We start from the raw sequence: 19,048 nt of genomic DNA on the forward strand, positions 1-19,048 counted from the left end.
TCCTGGGTTCACACCATTCTCCTGCCTCAGGCTCCCAAGTAGCTGGGACTATAGGCACCGGCCACCGCGCCCGGCTAATTTTTTGTATTTTTAGTAGAGATGGGGTTTCACCGTGTTAGCCAGGACGGTCTCGATCTCCTGACCTCGTGATCCCCCCCTCCTCGGCCTCCCAGATATTCCTCTTTAACATTCTTTGTAATGACATTTATTTTAGGCTTTTCGAATTTTGTCTTCATTAGAAAATGTGAAAATATTTCAGATACTTTGTCTTCCACTGTCAGCTAGAGTAGTATCCTAGACTTGCCATTATAAAAGGATACACAGTTGGGCCCATCCACCCATAACTTTAGTGATGAGGGGCAGTAACCATGCTGCATATCGTGTTTAGGTCATGACTTTGTGAAAACTACAAAGAGTTCTAGAAGAATATAGAAACCTGGCCAGGTACACGCAAAAAATGAAAACCAAGGTTACAGGCTAACCCATGCATAAAAATGAGAGCCTGTTGCCACCTAATTACAATTCCTTCTCCTTTTCCTTTGTAAATGCCCACAATCTGAAGGCAGAGAGAGACGCCCACAATTTGAAGGCAGAGAGAGACACTCACAAGAGCACAGCCCCACCATTGGGAATGAAAACTTGCTACCAAGTAATAACATTTAGATTTCTAAGCTAAAAGCATAGTTTTTACCATATGGAAGGAAAAAAATGTAGTAGGAGACACTGACCACAATACTTAGTACAAGAGCCAAGCAACTACAAAGCTCAAGATCTGATTGTTTTCGGTGTCCAAAATATACAGTGGATTTTAATGTATTTATAAACTTACTTTGTTAGTATAATGAAGAATCCCTGCATACCTACATTATTTTTTAAAGTGGATTGGGGAAAGTGATCATTCTATAAGCAGGGTATAGTGACTCCTTCTGGAATAAAAAGAAAAAATAAAATTATTTTAGAAGAAACCTAAAATCTATGATAATGTATTATTTGTTATATATGTTTATATTCTAATTAAAGAATGGGTGAATGGATATTTAACAATTAAATCTGGATAGAAGTGAGAATATTTTAGAGCTTCTTTGTCCATCAGGATGTTGAGGGTTAGAGAAGATTCTTATTCTTCAGCAAAATGAGAAACAACTGGAAAAGGAAAGACCTGTAACTATCATTGGAAAAGAGTAGTAATGAATAACTGAAGAGACTGTTGTTGATTGATTTTATTACATACTTGTTGATTTAAAAGGAACTGCAAACATGTTAAAGTACCAATAGTAGCTATTTTGAACTCCATGCCATTTCTGAAAAGTACATTTAAAAATATAGAGAATATTCTGGAAATAAAAAGAACCCATTTTTACAGTGCTATTTTTAGCACTTTTAAGACATTTCTCTGTTTTCATTTTAGTTCTGAAATACAAGTCAATTTTGGATTTAAGATTATGAATAATAATAGACTAGCTTTTGTTGATCATTGTGGGTTTTATTTTTATAATAGTGGGGAGAAAGCATTAGATATGAATCTATTTTAAACAAAACTGTTTTAGTATTCTGAAATTAAAATGGTTTAATTTATTGATTAAATTATTGTAGCCGGAGTTCAAGTTTGTCTTAAATTTCATGGTGCCAAAGTTAGTATCATGGAATCTGGGAGTTGGAAGGGATGATAAAGTCATCTAGTAATAGGAACCATTTATCAAGTGTTTACGATGCTTTACTAAGTGCTTTCCATGGCTTATCTCATTTAATTCTCAAACCAGCTCAGAGAGGAAGACACTGTTACCTATTTTACAGGTAAAGTATTCAGGCTTTAATTCAGGTTAATTGACTTGACCAAGGATGACACATCTAATCCACCTGAGGGACTAGAGTTCCAATAGATTTCAAAGCCATTGCTTTTTGAAGAGTTCTGCTGAGGTGGATGTTTGTTCCTCTGTAGACATCTACTCTTATGGGCTTTCCAACTCATTTTCCTTATTGCTTTTTTCACTGGATATAATGTTGATTTTTAAAATAAGTGTATTCACAGCTAAAAATTATCCTCTAAATGCTTTTACTGCATCCCACAAAATTTCATTCATAATCTCTAAGTGTTTTATCATTTCCTTTATGATATCCTTTTAAACTTACGTGTTATGTAGAAGCATTTTTTGTGTTTTTGTTCTAGTTTTTATTTTAGTTTGTTTTGTTGTTGTTTCAAGAATTTTAAAACCTACTCTTATTATTGACTTCTGATTTTATTACATTATGATCTAAGAGCACAGTGTATATTATTTTGATTCTTTGGACTTTGTTGAGACTTCCTTTTAGCTGTAATGATCAGGTTTTGCTTATGTGCTATGTGTGCTCCGGAAACATTTATTGATTACACTCTTACTCTTTTTATTTTTATAAATAATACTCTTTAAATCTTTTCTATTCCTAGATTTTCTTTTCTCTCCTGAGAGGACTGTGTAAAATCTCCAATTACAATTGTAGATATATTCATTTTTTTCCATGTTTTGTTTTGTTTTCAGGGTCATATTAGGTACTTATAAAGAGCTCTAATTGATTAAAAAGACCCCCTCTTAATGAACTGAAATCCTATTCCTAGAACTTCCACTTATTTAGTTTCACCTCTAAATCTATGAGAGCACCCTCGATAGACTTTATTGTATTTATTTATTTATTTGAGATGGAATCTAGCTCTGTTACCCAGGCTGGAGTGCAGTGGCATGACCTCGGCCCACTGCAACCTCCACCTCCCAGGTTCAAGCGATTCTCTTGCCTCAGCCGCCTGAGTAGCTGGGATTATAGGCGCCCGCCACACGCCCGGCTAATTTTTGTATTTTTATTAAAGACAGGGTTTCATCATGTTGGTCAGGCTGGTCTCGAACTCCCGACCTCATGATCCACCTGCCTCGGCCTCCCAAAGTGCAAGGATTACAGGCGTGAGCCACTGCGTCCGGCCACTGATAGACTTTATACTCAGTGAATATAAAAAATGTTCGTAAGCCAGTTTGAGATCCCCATTGTTGTGAGTCAGGGGTAAGGCCTGATTTTAGTGTATAAATTATATTGTTTCACAGAGTAAATAACCTGAGCTTCTTACAGTGTTTACTGAGGTATGTGAATTAATGATGCAGGGATTAGAGGTAAATGACCTCATTGATCAGGGTAAATCTTAGATGGAATCTTGCTGACAACTTCGGACTAAAATGTGCGTAATTTAGGGCTGCTTTACTTGGAGTGTTAGAAACCTATGTAGGTTCAGTCAATGGTACACTAGCACCGATAATACATAGTATTCTAGCACCAATAGGACCCTAGTAGATTGAAAAAATTAATGGCTTAAAAACAGCAAGCCATTTACTTCCTTTTCACTGATGGGGTTAGGCTTGTTAACTTTCTTCGTGTGTATTTTTTTAAAACTATGTAAGCTATGTGAACATATTTCGAGTTTTTAGTTCCTTTTTATTCTATGATATGAAGATAATGAAAATGACTCAATATAGTCTCTTTCCATAAATAAGTCTGTAAATAAACATATATGCATACATACATATATTCAAGCAAGCATTTTTCTCATTTTCTTTTTATTCTTCAGACAACTGCTTTGATCTTTGTTATTAGCTAGAAGGTATATTTTTCTTTAATAAAGGCACATGACTCCTGTCAAAGCTAATGGAAGTTATGTATGTGTGTTTAGAGGCACATACTGTGGAAGAACATAAAAACTTATATCCATGTCTGTGTTTTTGGAGCCAAAGAATGAATTCCACAGTAGAACACACACTTTCATGAACCTGGTGGATTTCTGAACAAGTTTGTGTTGGCTTTAGGTGAGTCCATCAGATTTCAGATCATTGGGAGAAATAAGGACTTGGTGTTGAGTTTACTGTGATAAGGGTAAGTAAACTGTCACTCAGGATCACAGTGGCTTCCTTCATGAAGATAAATGTCTTATTAGATCTAAGACATCATGTCGTTTATATAGTCTGGTATAAATCACAGATGAAGATGACAAACTGGGCTTCCAAGTTGGCAGTAATTTATATTACTTAAACAAATGGCTACCAAGGATTATACATGTTTTTGTGAAGAATTAAAAAACAATAACAATTATCTGTCTATGAATGACCCGTTTTTCATTTTCAGCCCAGCATTTTGGGCTGTTGGTGTGTGTTTAAACTCTAACTTTTCATCCAGTACCCAGTAAAGTGCTCTCACATGTGTTGCTAGCTGGACATCTTCCATAATGCTTCTTTCACTAAAACAAACTCCTTGCAAATTTAACCCATACATTTAGGTTAAATTCTACATAAAATCATGGAATTTAAGAGCTGCAAGAGAGTTGGCAATCACCCAATCTAGTCTCTGTTTTAACAAAGAGAAAACTAAATTTTAAAGATGCTAAGTGGTCAGGCGCGGTGACTCAAGCCTGTAATCCCAGAACTTTGAAAGGCCAAGGTGAGTGGATCACTTGAGGTCAGGAGTTCGAGACCAGCTTGGCCAACATGATGAAACCCCCTCTCTACTAAAAATACAAAAAAATTAGCTTGGCGTGGTGGTGGGTGCCTGTAATCCCAGCTACTCAGGAGGCTGAGGCAGGAAAATCGCTTGAACCTGGGAGGCAGAGGTTGCAGTGAGGCAAGATTGCGCCACTGCACTCCAGCCTGGGCAACAAGAGTGAAACGCCGTCTGAAAAGAAAGAAAGAAGAAAGAAAAGAAAGAAAGAAAGAAGAAAGAAAGAAAGAAAGAAAGAAAGAAAGAAAGAAAGAAAGAAAGAAAGAGAGAAAGAGAGAGAGAGAGAGAAAGAAAGAAAGAAAGAAAGAAAGAAAGAAAGAAAGAAAGAAAGAGAAAGAACTAAGTGAAGAAGGAAGGAAGGAAGGAAGGAAGGAAGGAAGGAAGGAAGGAAGGAAGGAAGGAAGGAAATAAGTGAAGAAGGAAGGAAGGTAGGAAGGAAGGAAGGAAGGAAGATACTAAGTGTCTCCATCCTACAACTAGCAAGTGATAGAGCCAGTATCATACCCAAGACCACCTCTCTGAGAGTGACCTCTCCTGGCTTACACTGCATGCATTCCCTCACCTGCATGATCTCAGCATGCTTTTCAATGCAGCCTCCAAACAGCTTTGTAGAAGACCTGATCTTGGCTCCTAGATGATTTCTTGCAAGTTTCAGTCAAGTTCTTCAGACACATGTGTCTCTCTTGCCTATATATGTTCTTACTATTTTCCTAGGATGATTTGGAAGTGGTATAGTTTATAAAGAATTTCAAAAAAGCTCCATAAATGCCAACAATTATAGTTATGAATAACATTCATTAAGCCCCTGATTGATTTGACATAGAACTAATTAATTATCTTTTTTGGCCTTTTTGTCCATGTTATAGATTTTAATATACTACTAATGAAGAGTTAGTTATTGAATACCAATATTGAATGTCCTTATTTCATCACGAGTTTGGATGCTATGTAGAGGATACAAAAAAGGAATAAGATATGATTCCTTAGTGAGCAAATAATCTAGTCGAAGAAAGACGATTCAGGCACTTTCACAACTAAGCATATGGTACATAATCCAGTGTTGGTGATTGGGGACAGAGTTTGCAGAAAAGACTAATTGGTTGGACTTGCAGTAGTTCGGAAGAAAGTTAAAATAATATTTGACCTAGGTTCTTGCCAAAGTGTTTTTAGAAATCTTTTCCAGAGCGGAGTATGAGCAAAAGTTCATTCTTTGAAAGGTCAAACATTTATTGAGTTTCTATTCAGTAAATGGCAAAATAACAGTGAACATTTTTAAGTGCAAATAGTTGATTTTTAAATGAGTGACTTGACAGATGAGAGTAAGCTTTTTCATCATGCCTTGAGTATTCTTTGTTTCTCTCTAAATTCTAAACTAGTCAACAAATTTAATGGTAATGTGAAAGTTCTAGTATATGATTATCAAAGATGTTATATATATATGATTGATATATAAATCAATCAGAGGTGGGGAGGGGTTATATATCTTTGGATGCTGTTGATTAGAAAATCTTATACAACATATTTTATTACCTTGTTCTTAGAATCTGTACATGCATTATAATTAAATGTAGCATCTGCTTTATAGATGAACATTGAATGACCCCAAGTTTGGCTATCTTTCCTAGGACAATCAAGACTAAATTTCTAGAGGTCTGAATTCTGAGGTATAATTTTAACCAACAGACTGTCCTTCCTCAAGCTCCAAAGTCACTGACTATTTTTACTTCAAAATCTCATATTCACTTTAATCGGAAAGAATTTTGTTTAGGCATAAAATAACTCTTTTGGGCCAAGTATATGTTTGTGTTTATACTTAATATATATATTCAACTCTTCCTGCTTTAATAGTTTTTGTTTTTCTACTAGTCATAATTTATTTTGGCCTAATATAGAAGTCTGACTTTTCAAGTAAAAAAGAAATGTTAATAACACTATTTAATATAATGCTGAACCACGTCTTAATCTAGAATATTATGGCATACTAGGGAAAGATTGTTGAATTCATAAACTATATTATACTTCTGCTCTAGGCTGCCTTTCTAACTTTGAGTGACAGGCTTTTTTATGTTGGGCCCTAAGTAGCTTAAGTCTGGATACACTGGTCTAGCGGGAAAGAAAGATTATATGGAATGGATTCTCTGGCTTGTAAAAGATTGGGATTTAGAGAGGAATTGTTCCTTTATGGGAAGTTTTCACTTATAGAAGCCTTTTCCAATTTGCTGAACCATTTTGTTAGAATATAGCTTATATGGTATAGTATATTTTCACAGAATACTCTGAAAGATAGACATTGTTGCCTTGGTTAATTTTGTTATTATGTTGTCTCATTATAATACCCCAGATTTTATTTTAATCAACAAAACATAGGGTTAACTAGAATTACTAGCTCTTCTCTCTACAAGTGATCATTATCAATGAAAGACATTTGTGAATGCCCACGAATATAGTTGAACCTAGAGATTGTCAGAGCTTAGGGAAAAAAAATTACTTTGAGTTATCTAATCTAGCCCTTCTAATGAATTCACATCATTCTTACTAATATCTCATTTAATTAATTATCAAATATAGTGATTACGCTTTGGGTCCTTCCTTTGCCGGACATCTTTCCCGCCCAACTATTATTCCTAATTTATTCTTCATGTCTAACCTAAACTTTTCCTCCCCTAGTTTCAGGCCGTTGCTCTTTTCTATACCATCTTCTGAGACTGAATAATTCCCCTAATTCATTTATATTGTTACCTTTAGAAAGTATTAAAGACTGAACATTTATCCCCAGAGTCTTCACTTTTCCAAACTACATAAATTTCAATTCTCTCAATCCTTACCTCACTCTGCCCCTGTCATACTTCCAGTGCTTAGGTATTTTATCACACTGCTTGATATTTTCCATTCCAAGGGGATCACCTAACCAAGAGAGCTGCCCTATGGGGAGGGGAGTGCTCAAGAGTAAAATCTCATATAAACCACTAGAAGATGCCTAAGTGTTTATTAGATGTTGGTATTGGTGATCATCTGGAGAGCACACCAATGTAGTGCTTGCTTTGGCGTATGTTGGGATATATGTGTATTTTAATGCTTTAATGTATTATGGCCTGTTATAATTGAATGTCTATAAAGTAGCAGTTAAGAGGGTTTTATAGACCTCGAAAGCGATCAGAATTCTCTAGCTCCCTCTTGTGGTAAAAGGAAATACTACTTTTGGGCTTGTCTGGATTTTTATTTTGTTTTGCTTTAGTGAAGAGGAAGGCTAAGATATGTAAGTTCTCAACATGTGAGCTTATGCAGTGAATTCAAAAATTAAAACTGTTATATGTATGTGTGCATACGCATACACATACTCAGATATGAGAAATTCCTGTTCTTTTATTAATTCCTTCAAACCTCAAAAATACTACTTTCTTAAAATCATTTCATATATTCTTCTTATTACACAAGTTAAAGGGAGGACAAATAAAACTATAATCTTGAGGGTTTGTATTCCTAAACAGATAAATAAAGGGAGTGGGTTAAATATGAACTTTAAACCAAATTTACAGGTATTTTTTTCTTTGCCAATTACAAATGGATGTGGTTAGCATTTCTAACATATTTAATCAGATCTCCTGTGTCTCCTACAATATATTAATTTTACCAGTTTTACAATTATTTTACAACTTATTATTGTAGCATTCCTTCTATGGTAGACACATTTCAGATATTAAAATTCTAAGTAAGTAGCAAATAGCTGAAGAAGACACTGAACTGGTGTGCAAATGTCTTCATGTGAATTGCCTATGGAATAAATTTTTACAGGTAGCAAAAAATTATGTTTGTTTTCTAGGAGACTATTAAAAGTAACCCTTCTGCCTTGAAATAGTTGATCTCTAGACAAGAATCAATGAAAAGTTGCTATTAATATGTCTTAGATGGCAATGCAAAAAGTGATTAAAATTAGACACTATCCCTAAGTTTGTTTTGTTTTGTTTCAGGCTATTCAGAAACTTGAGTAATGGTTAAGGTAGATTGCCTTTATGTTCAAATCACATTCTGGTGAAAATATGGGGTCCTATTTAGTTATTCTGGGAACTCCAGGAATAAATTTGAGATCATGCTTTTTAATATTAAATATTGCCCTTTTTTCCCCAAAAGGGAGTACTGAATATTATACTAATTGAGGAATTGTAAGAGAAGAATGATATAGACATAGCAGAACAAAATGAAAAGGGGTCAGTCGCAGGTGAAATGAGTGAGAATATACCATGATCAAATATTAATTAGGAAACTCGTAATTTTGACTATTTTTTCTTCTTTCTCCCCAACTTTAAGAGATTATAATTACTTTTAAAAAAATAAGGAAATCAATTTACTTTTATTAAACTATGTGCTTCTCCCTTAAGATATGTGAGTAAAATTTTAATCTCAGCTATTTATTAATATTAATTTTTAGTATTGACATTCCTATGAGCACCTGAAGACAAAAGTTAACCAACCTACAGATCAAACATCTTAATAGCAAAACATTTATGGATCTACATAGGAATGATCTAATTTGTATGTATTTTTAAAAAATAATAATTTGATATAACGTTTTTGAGATTTAACTATAATCAAGTTAGGCAATCTTACCTTGATTTCTTGATCTGTGTCAGATTTCTTAGATACCTGCTGGGCCTGATTTTTTTTTAATGTAAAGGCCATGCTTTCATGAGACAGATAAAATTGTGGATTTTTATAAAAACTCTGGAACATTCTTATCTGAGTAGAGAAGCAGAAGATGGCCTTTAATTATACCTGTGCTATTTACTACTATGCATATTTCAATTGCTTTGGTCACCAAAAAGTTGTGATTGTTCTTGGGTATACATTCTTTATTGTTTTTAAGTTACTTGATATATTTTCACAAAGCTCTCTGAAGGGATCTGTCTTTACTTGGCTGTTGGGAAAAGGTTCATTCTAGAATACTTATTTTTAAAACAGAATTTATTAATTAGCTTAATATTTTGTACTCTTTCTTTTAGCACTATTAGGGAAATTACAATGGCTAGTTTTTTTGAATATTAAAGTTGATAACAGTATAATATAGAAATTGTTTGCAGAAGTTTAACTTGTGTAGCTATAAGAGGGTGTCAGGGTCTCTTGGGGTATCAGAATAGTTGTCAAAGTGTAGGATAGAAGGGAATTTCCTAGGAAACTGCATCTGAGTACCTGTTAAGTATCTTATTTTAAATATGATTTTTTTATCATATAATTGAAACTAAAAGTAAGGCAGTTTACTTCTACCTTCTTTGCTTTCTTGCTCTGTGTGTGCAAATGCTTTCATCTGTAAAGCAAACATCTTCCTTAATTTTCCTAGGAAACATCAGGATGATTCAAGGAGCTCTTCATGTGGAATCTTTTACAAGTTTGCTTTCTCAAAAATAGCAAATTTACTTAAATTTGATAGTATTAGTATTTTAAATGTTTTCCCCCTAATTTGGATTCATTAAAATTCCCTATTTGTTTGGGATGAGATACATTAGAAGGAGCTAAACAGGGAAAACTTTTTACTGCTTTCGTATTTGTTCCATGGATAAAATTTTAAATTTTAATGTAATTCCCTAACTCTAAATATATTAATTTGGTTAGATATGTTTCGTTCAGTGATAAGAGGCAATACATATAGTTTGTCTTAGCAGCAGAAAAACATTTTTCAGCAATATAAAACATCTCAGCTTTGTCTAATTGAGATAAAAACGTATATGAAAGAATAATGACTTTGCCTATCAGATGCAAGGAAATTTAGGACAAATGGTGGAAAAGTTCCTATCAATTCCAGTGCAGTTAGGAAGGCTAGGTTACTCCACTAACTAGATCTGGCAAAAATAAATGAGGACTAACTTGTGAAGGCACATAAATCATAAGCTTTCAGAGTATTTACATTTTTATCTAATGCTGGCCTTCTGTCAGCATTTTTGTTGCTTGTTACATGCTTACGTTATTTCTTACATTATTACATTTTGTTGTTTCTTTTTATTTTTAAGAAGTTAGTTAAGGGAAATAGCTGAAATTGCACAAGTGGTGGTTTGGTAAATTCTGCCAGTTGAGTAAGTAATTGTGACAAATTTCATAGTTTGCTTATGATTGTTACAGGGTGAGATACTGTATTTTGAAATTATGGCTGTTACAGTATGAATCACTGTACAGAACATTGCAGAGGTCCTGGTCTAGCAATGCAGAAGCTACGACCTCGGTAAAAAGTTTCACAACTTTAAGTTTACTTTTCCTGTCTAGAATAGGCAAAAATTGAGTTCTGTCCGATTTAGTTACAATGTTCTTTAAACTCTTACCCACGTTATCACTCGTAATAATTCTAACATATTATATTTTTCAGTCCAAGTGATACAAGACCATGCTGGGTATGATTTTCAATATATGGCAAAAGTGTAAAATTAAGAAAAGATTTCTATGAAATTTTTTGCACACTCTGCTAAATGAATTATTGAAATTCCAATAAAGAATTTTTTTAAAACCCTAAAAAGCAGTGTGGGTTTTATTTTTCCCTCGATTCTTTCAGTGCTCATAAATGTCTCCATGAAAGCTATATCTGCAGAGTTAGAAAAGAATATATTCTATAATATTTACCCGATCAGGAAGATTTTTAAAACGTGGCATCTTGATATGAGATATTGACTGAGGTGGGCTGGCAGCTTTACTGGCCTGGCAGATGCAGCAGGTTTGCAGTAAATCCTTGTGGTTAAAAATCCCTGAGAAGTTTTTGATTAAGAAACTTTTACTATCCTTTTAAAATGAAATATGCTGGTCATTTTTTAAATGATAAAAGCAGATATTTTATGTTATTGTCTAAAGTTTAGTTTCTGAAATATGTTTTAATAAGCTTGTTATATGAAAGTTCCTGGATTTCCAAGACGTTAACTTAAATTATCATTTCATAGTCCAGCATATCCAGAGAGCATGTAAAAAGAAATTATAAAAGTAAGCCTATTCAACAACAATAATAAAATTTTATATTTTAAATCAGAAAACCTGCATATAGAGAAGTTAATATGATTATTCTTGTATAAACGTTATCGAGTTATTTAAAGCTGTAATAATATAATAAACTATGCTGAAAGGTAAAATTAAAGTATTTTAAAATAAGAATAATTGTTTTTTAAAAGTACTTTTAAAAAACAAACTAAAATCATGAGGTAGTTTTTAAAAAGGCATTACAAGTTACTTTTCTACTTAGAATCAGTAAGGACAATGATTAATTTACAACATAATGTGAAGAGAGTGGCAAAATTTTAATTGGGAAGGTATGTTTAGAAATAATATTTTGCATAAAAATTCACAATTAAAGTTTATAATTTATTGAGAATTAAATTTTGAAGATGATGCCTAGCCCTTTAAAAAGCCACATGTTCAATGAACATATTTTCTCCTTCCTTAGATGCTTTATTAACTAGAATATTACTAAAAATGCCATATATGGCCTTTCTTCTTAAATTTTGCATGAGAGCTAGTATTTTGCATGAAAACTAGATTTTTAAAAAGCCTTATATGATTATCTTTTTTTTTTCTTTGAGACGGAGTTTCGCTCTTGTTGCCAGGCGGGAGTACAATGGCGCCATCTCAGCTCACTGCAACCTCCGCCTCCCGGGTTCAAGCAGTTCTCCTGCCTCAGCCTTTCGAGTAGCTGAGATTATAGGCATGCACCACCACGCCCGGCTAATTTTGTATTTCTAGTAGAGACGGGATAGCTCCATATTGGTCAGGCTGGTCTCCAACTCCCGACCTCAGGTGATCCGCCCGCCTTGACCTCCCAAAGTGCTGTGATTACAGGCGTGAGCCACCACGCCCAGCCTATGTGATTATCTTTAAAATTTTGATTTAATGAGGTAAGAGTCTAAGAGCAGAGGTTAAAAGAGATGTATGTTTCAAATTAATTCCTGGTTGCTATCGAAGAATATGTGTCTATATAGTCTGCCAAATTAAACTTATTTTTTAAAAAAATCCACATCATATTAACGAAAACTGCTCCTTAACTCACTAAGATTCTGTGTTCTATTCCACAATTTCAAAAGAAGTAGCTAAAACAATCGGCATCATTCTTCACCTAGATAATGCTTTGTCTGCAGCTAATAGCCCCTTGTTCATCAAGGAAACGAATGTGCACGGAGGTGACATGTTCTTCACCCACTGCTCTTTGTTCTAGGGTCCCTCAGACTGATTATATCAGCCTCAGCACTGATAAATATCCCCCCAAACTTTAACACTATGTTAAATTGAGTTATGAGGTTTTAAGGTTACACTCCTCTGGCTGAAGGTTGATTGTCTCTGAGAGATAAAGGAATCATGCTCAACGATAACAGAATCCTTGCCATGGGATAATCCTGGTTATTGAACTCATAGCTCTCTTTACTTGGTTACTTGGTCACTCTTTGTTGTTTTATCCCCCCCTAGGGAATAACTGGCTACTAAATCTGTGATTCACCACTTTTCACCCACTCCCCCAAAGATATTTTAGCAGGACCCACAACACTACAGCAGCTGAAAGAACGAGACAACTCAAGCAAATAAAACAGCTTCTTGAAATGTGCTGTCACTTAGTGTGTGCCAACTGCCAGAAGCAAGAGGGACACAATTCTTATTTGCCCTTCTGGCAGCATGAATGAAGAAGGCGGGTTGCAGAATGCTTCCCTTCTCCTTCCCCCAGGCTTCCAATGTCTCATGCATATGTTTAACCTCTGGTGGTTTGTTTGGTTTTGGTTTTTCTTTTTTGAGTTGTGACTTTTGGATTATGCTCTAATGGCAGAAATTTTAGACTTGCTGTCCAGGCAAAATTTTAAGCTGCAACCCTTGTTGGTGACAGTGATAGTGGCAGTCCTTTATGCCAATCTGCAGTTCCAATCCACATACCACTCCATAAATGTCTTTATAATAGTAAAAACTACCAAATAATGGTAAATTAAAGGCTTTCCGATGAATTGTGAATACTCAATTTTTCCCCCCATATAAAATTTTTAAAACTTTTAAATTAAAAAAAATTAACTGGAATTGATAATACCATAGAGAAAAACTTAAGTTTACCTGCATTCTAGGAGTACGAGAGAAAGCCCTGTATAGGGAGAAGTGTTTAAACAAAAGCATAAATACTACCATCCTGCAAAAGATTTATTAGCTTGGCCTTCATTACCAACAACAGCAATCACTTACTTAGCACATAACTATGCTGAATGCATGACACTCTATAAGGTGAATTAATAGTACCTGCTTTCTATAATAAATTTATTGAATGCCTACCACGTACCAGACATAGTATTTTACACACATTACCTCTAATCATCATTACTACTGTGCATTGTAGGTATTATTATTTCCTTATCACAGATGAAGAAATTCGAGTATCGGAAAAATTAACCTGCCCAAGTTCCTCCACTAATAAGGGGGCAGAGGTAGGATTTGATCAAGTCTCTGTAATTCCAAAACTCACATTATTTCTAGTATGCCACACTGCCTCACAGAAAAGGAAGTAACATTGATTGTTTTTTGTTTTTTTGGTTTTTTTTAAACAAAGTCTCACTCTTGTCCCCCAGGCTGGAGTGCAATGGCCCGATCTCGGCTCACTGCAACCTCTGCCTCCCAGGTTCAAGCAATTCTCCTGCCTCAGCCTCCCAAGTAGCTGGGATTACAGGCGCCTGCCGCCACGCCCGGCTAATTTTTGTATTTTTTTAGTAGAGGTGGGGTTTCACCATGTTGGCCAGGCTGATCTCGAACTCCTGACCTCAGGTGATCCTCCCGCCTTGGCCTCCCAAAGTTCTGGGATTATAGGCATGAGCTACCACACCCAGCCACATTGATTGTTACTCCTCCAGATTTTTGCGTGCCCTGCTAAAAGGAAAACAGAGACTCAGGAGTTACTTTAAAAAGCAGTAGCACATTAATAATGGCTACCATGAATTGAGCACCTACTCTGGCAGGCATTGTGCTAGGCACTTATATAATTTCTTATAGTTATCTTTTAAGTCCAGTATTAAAAAAGACAAAGGGCGTCTAATTTCAAAATTCATATCTTTCCCATTACATCACATTGTCTTCCACTACTGTAGAGAAAAGGGGGCTCTAGCACTGTCCAATAGAACTTTCTGTAGTGATGCAAATGGTCTATAATATTTGCATTTTCTAGTAGAGCAGTCACTAACATTTGTTAACTATTGAGCACTTGAAATGTGGCTGGAAGACTAAGAAACTATTTAAAATTTAATTTTTTAATTAATTTAAATATACCCTTAAATAGCCATATGTAGCAAGTGGCTACCAAATTGAAGACCACAGCTCTAGAAAAATGACTTCCAAACTAGTCAAGAGTACCTGAAAATAGTATTTCAGAAATTTCTTTAAAAACAGATGGAAGGGAAGTTTGGTGGGCGAGGGAGAGTAGAAAGGAAGGCTCAGATATAGGCTGGTTGAGGAGAAGGTCAGAGGTGCAAGGTAGGTGAGTAGGCAGGAGAGCCCTCAAATAAATTTATGTGAGAAGCCCAGAGAAAACAGGATGTGGAGTGGAAGAAAGGAAGTGACCTGGCAAAGTGCTTTGAAGAAGAGCATTAGCATCCATAGTTAATGGATTTGCACAGATTGAAAGGTAAATAAAAATCAGCACTTTTTTTTTTCAGTATTCACCCACTGTAAATCATTACTTGACATTTTGATTGGTGGCTTTGGAGTAAGTTGTTTAAATGGTACTGAGATGTTTGTGTAGGACAGAAACTTACACTGCTATCATCCTTTAGAACTCACAGAGCTCCTGGGTCATAGGGCTGCAAGTTTCCTCGGTACGGGGGTATCATTTATTCCTTCACAAGTATTCATTAAGTCATATAGACCCTCTTGTTTCAAGTCAGTGTCATATCTAATCTTTCTCAAGAGATAGATTTTTCCAACACATTAAAATATTTTTCCATTATAAAAGTATTTAAGCCCCTGATAATAAGTAATGCTGTCACAAATTTGTACACTTTATAGCACTTTACACTTTAAAAACCTTGTTCAAATGCATCACCACATTTAACTCTCACAGCAGTCTCGTGAGGCGAGTAGTATCCTTGTTTGACAGGTGAGGAAACTGAGCATGAGATTCATCTGGGATCACACATCTCACATGTAGCAGAGCTGGAACCCAGATGAAAGCCAAACAGTTGCAGAGTATGGGTTCTCTGATCTCACTCTTGCCATTGTTTCTCAGTATTCAACTCTCTCTGTGGTGATAATTATGGACATCACAGTAAGCTGTAATACTTTCGTGCATGAGAATCCATTTTTCTGATTAAGAAACCGAGGCATGGCGGGGCACAGTGGTTCATGCCTGTAATCCCAGCACTTTGGGAGGCCAAGGCAGGCAGATCACTTGAGCTCAGGAGTTTGAGACCAGCCTGGGCAACATGGCAAAACCCCATCTCTAAAAATAATGAAGAAAAAAATATTAGCCAGGTGTGTTGGCACGCACTCGTAGTCCCAGCTACTTGGGAGGCTGAGGGACGATGGCTTGAGCCCAGGAGGTTGAGGCTGCAGTGAGCCAAGATTGCACCACTGTGCTCCAGTCTGGGTGTTAAGAGTGAGACGTTAGAATAACATGTTGAATTGCCTTGCTAGTAGGCAATTAGCAAAATGCAGACAGTGGGAAACTCCAGAGTCAAATATTCCAGGTACTTAAATGGATAAATCATAAGGAAAAGAAACGGATGAAGGGCAACATGTAGATTAAAAGAGATTTTTAAAACATAATAAAATGTCTTACATGGGCAAGAATTTTTTAAAAAGAAAAGAGAAATTAAAGTGCAGATGTATTGGAACCCTGGTCTGAAAACCATGACTTATTTTCTGCTCTATCACTTAGTCTCGAACTTTAAACCTTTCTGTAGCAAAACTGACAGAAAGAATGTTCCATTAGCTTAATATTCAGTGATCACTTTGGAAAATACATATTTAAAATTTTTTTAAAATAAATAGCAGTTGTTGCTCTTTAGTGTGTTGATCCTAGTGTCCCTTCTGAATGACCATAAACCTTTTGCCTATGCAATTTTCTTATTATGCTGGGCAAGATGGCTCACACCTGTAATCCCAATACTTTGGGACGCCGAGGCATACAGATCACCTGATATCAGGAATTTGAGACCAGCCTGGCCAACATGGCGAAACCTCGTCTCTACTAAAAATACAAAAATTAGCCAGGCGTGGTGGCGCATGCCTATAGTCCCAGCTACTCGGGAGGCTGAGGCATGAGAATCACTTGAAGCGGGAGGCAGAGGTTGCAGTGAGCCAAGGTCATGCCACTGCACTCCAGCCTGGGGGACATAGTGAGACTCCATATCAAAAAAAAAAGAAAGAAATTTCTTATCACACACCTTGTGGTCGACACTTAAAATGGTTCTTTAGAAAGAAAGCATTTTAGATTGGAGAGCTTTATAATAAATTCCTAGTATTCTGTAAATCTTGATAATACTCAAGTTTAAAGTTCTGTGGTCATCAGAATGGGGAATAATCTAGAAAAACCAGTGGGGGGATTATTAGATATGTATTAATGTCCTGCTCTGAATTCTGATCCACAATCAACCTAGGAATAAAAACAAACATTTAAAACAGTTTTCAAACATAAAAGGAATGCACTTATAAGGTGAGCTATAATGTCCAAGTGTTCGAATTTGATCCAGATAAGCCATTCAAAACGAAATCACTTCTTCACTTACAGGGATGCTGAGTTTGCAGAAAAAAGTGTTCCAATGACAGACAACCTTGTACATGCTATTTCTAATCAATTCTGAAGCACCAGAAGATTGAGGAGCCTGAGCCATTTGACCTATGGAGCTTCCCACAAGCTCTATAGTTTCTTTTGTTTTTATCATCTCTATTTCTGTAGCTTTGAGACGAATGAACTTATCATGATTTTAAGAATAATATGAGGCAGGAAGATTTTGACAGGAGTTTTAATTAGTCTGGCCCATACTAAAACAAACAAATGCATTTCCCCCCTTTATGGAGACAGTTCTGGCAAAGAGCAGGATGTATGTACAAGGATGTTCATTACCAGATTGTTTATAATAAAGGTCAAATTATTTATGCTTTACACTCCTGGAAGGATTACAAAGTGTTATAACATTAATATAACGTAACTATTTTTAAGTTTCCCTATATTCTACTTGGTTATAACTTGTAGATTTACATTGTTTGCACACAAAGATAATGATGATGTGTGTGTACATTTTTGACAATACAAAGTGTGTTTGTGTGAATTAATGAACAGTTTTCCCTTTAAAATGAAAGCTACTTATAGTATGAAGACTCTTTTGCTTGTAAATATCTGGTAGAGCACTTTTGTCGTGGATTCTGAAATAGAAGAAAGTCAAAGTCTGGAAACATATACATTGTTTTCCCTTCCCTAAAGATTACTCTACTAATGAATGCTTGTCTCTGGATTTTACTTTGGTAATCCCAGACACTTCCTATTTTTATTTAACACCTATGGATTCTTGTCTAGCACATTATATCTAGAATTGAAATCCAAAAGAAAATAAGTATAAACTAACTGTCTGACATTAGATACTTTATTAAATAAATCTTGAAAATCTAAAATTTTTAAAAACGAATTGAAATCCATAAACCAGCTTGGAGCATTTTTTTTAGGAAAACAGGGAGTTCTGACACTAATCTGCACCTTCATCCAACATTTATTGTGCCTGTTGTGTGTCAGACATAGCCAGGCACTGTGACTACAGCAGTGAATAAAACATGACCCTTACCTCCAAAAACAGGCACACAGTCTAGTTGGAAAGACAATATTCGAACAGTAATTTGACTACTGAGTAGTAAGCACCAAAAATGAGGAGCATAAATGGTGATATGAGACCACAGTGGAAGGAGCAGTAACTGCACTTGGAAAGAAAACTGGAGACGAGAGAAAGCCTCTCTGAAGAAAAGATATTTAATTATGTCTTTTTTTTTTTTTTTTTTTTGAGACGGAGTCTCACTCTGTCGCCCAGGCTGCAGTGCAGTGGCGCGCTCTCCACTCACTGCAAGCTCCGCCTCCCGGGTTCACGCCATTCTCCTGCCTCAGCCTCCCGAATAGCTGGGACTACAGGCGCCCGCCACCTTGCCTGGCTAATTTTTTGTGTTTGTTAGTAGAGACGGGGTTTCACCGTGTTAGCCAGGATGGTCTCAATCTCCTGACCTCGTGATCCGCCCGCCTCGGCCTCCCAAAGTGCTGGGATTACAGGCGTGAGCCACCGCGCCTGGCCATGATATTTAATTATGTCTTAAGAGAGCAATAGAAATGTATCAGGCTGACCATGGTTGGGTGGCAGTAGGTGAAAATACTCATGTTGGGTAAAAGTATAGGGAGTGACCACACGCTGCAGGTGGGTAAAGTATAGTAGTTTGGTATAGTAGAAATTGGGAAAAATGTAACAAAAACCTTAAATGTAAATGCCCTTTGGACTTACCAGTTCAACTTTTAGGAATGTAATTCAAGAAAATAAGCATACGCAATAACATTTAATAATGTTCATTGTAGACGTTTACAAAAATTGGAAAC

General features: G+C 35.7%; 1 protein-coding gene across 2 annotated transcripts in view; it reads left to right on the forward strand.

Annotated features, from left to right (window-relative positions):
• SKAP1 (src kinase associated phosphoprotein 1) overlaps nt 1–19,048 on the forward strand; it is a 312,702-nt gene that overhangs the window by 95,377 nt on the left and 198,277 nt on the right. The gene's annotated exons all lie outside the window — the stretch shown is intronic.

The sequence above is a fragment of the Nomascus leucogenys genome, unplaced genomic scaffold (assembly GCF_006542625.1).
Source record: "Nomascus leucogenys isolate Asia unplaced genomic scaffold, Asia_NLE_v1 Super-Scaffold_258, whole genome shotgun sequence".
In the NCBI taxonomy this organism is placed as follows: domain Eukaryota; kingdom Metazoa; phylum Chordata; class Mammalia; order Primates; family Hylobatidae; genus Nomascus; species Nomascus leucogenys.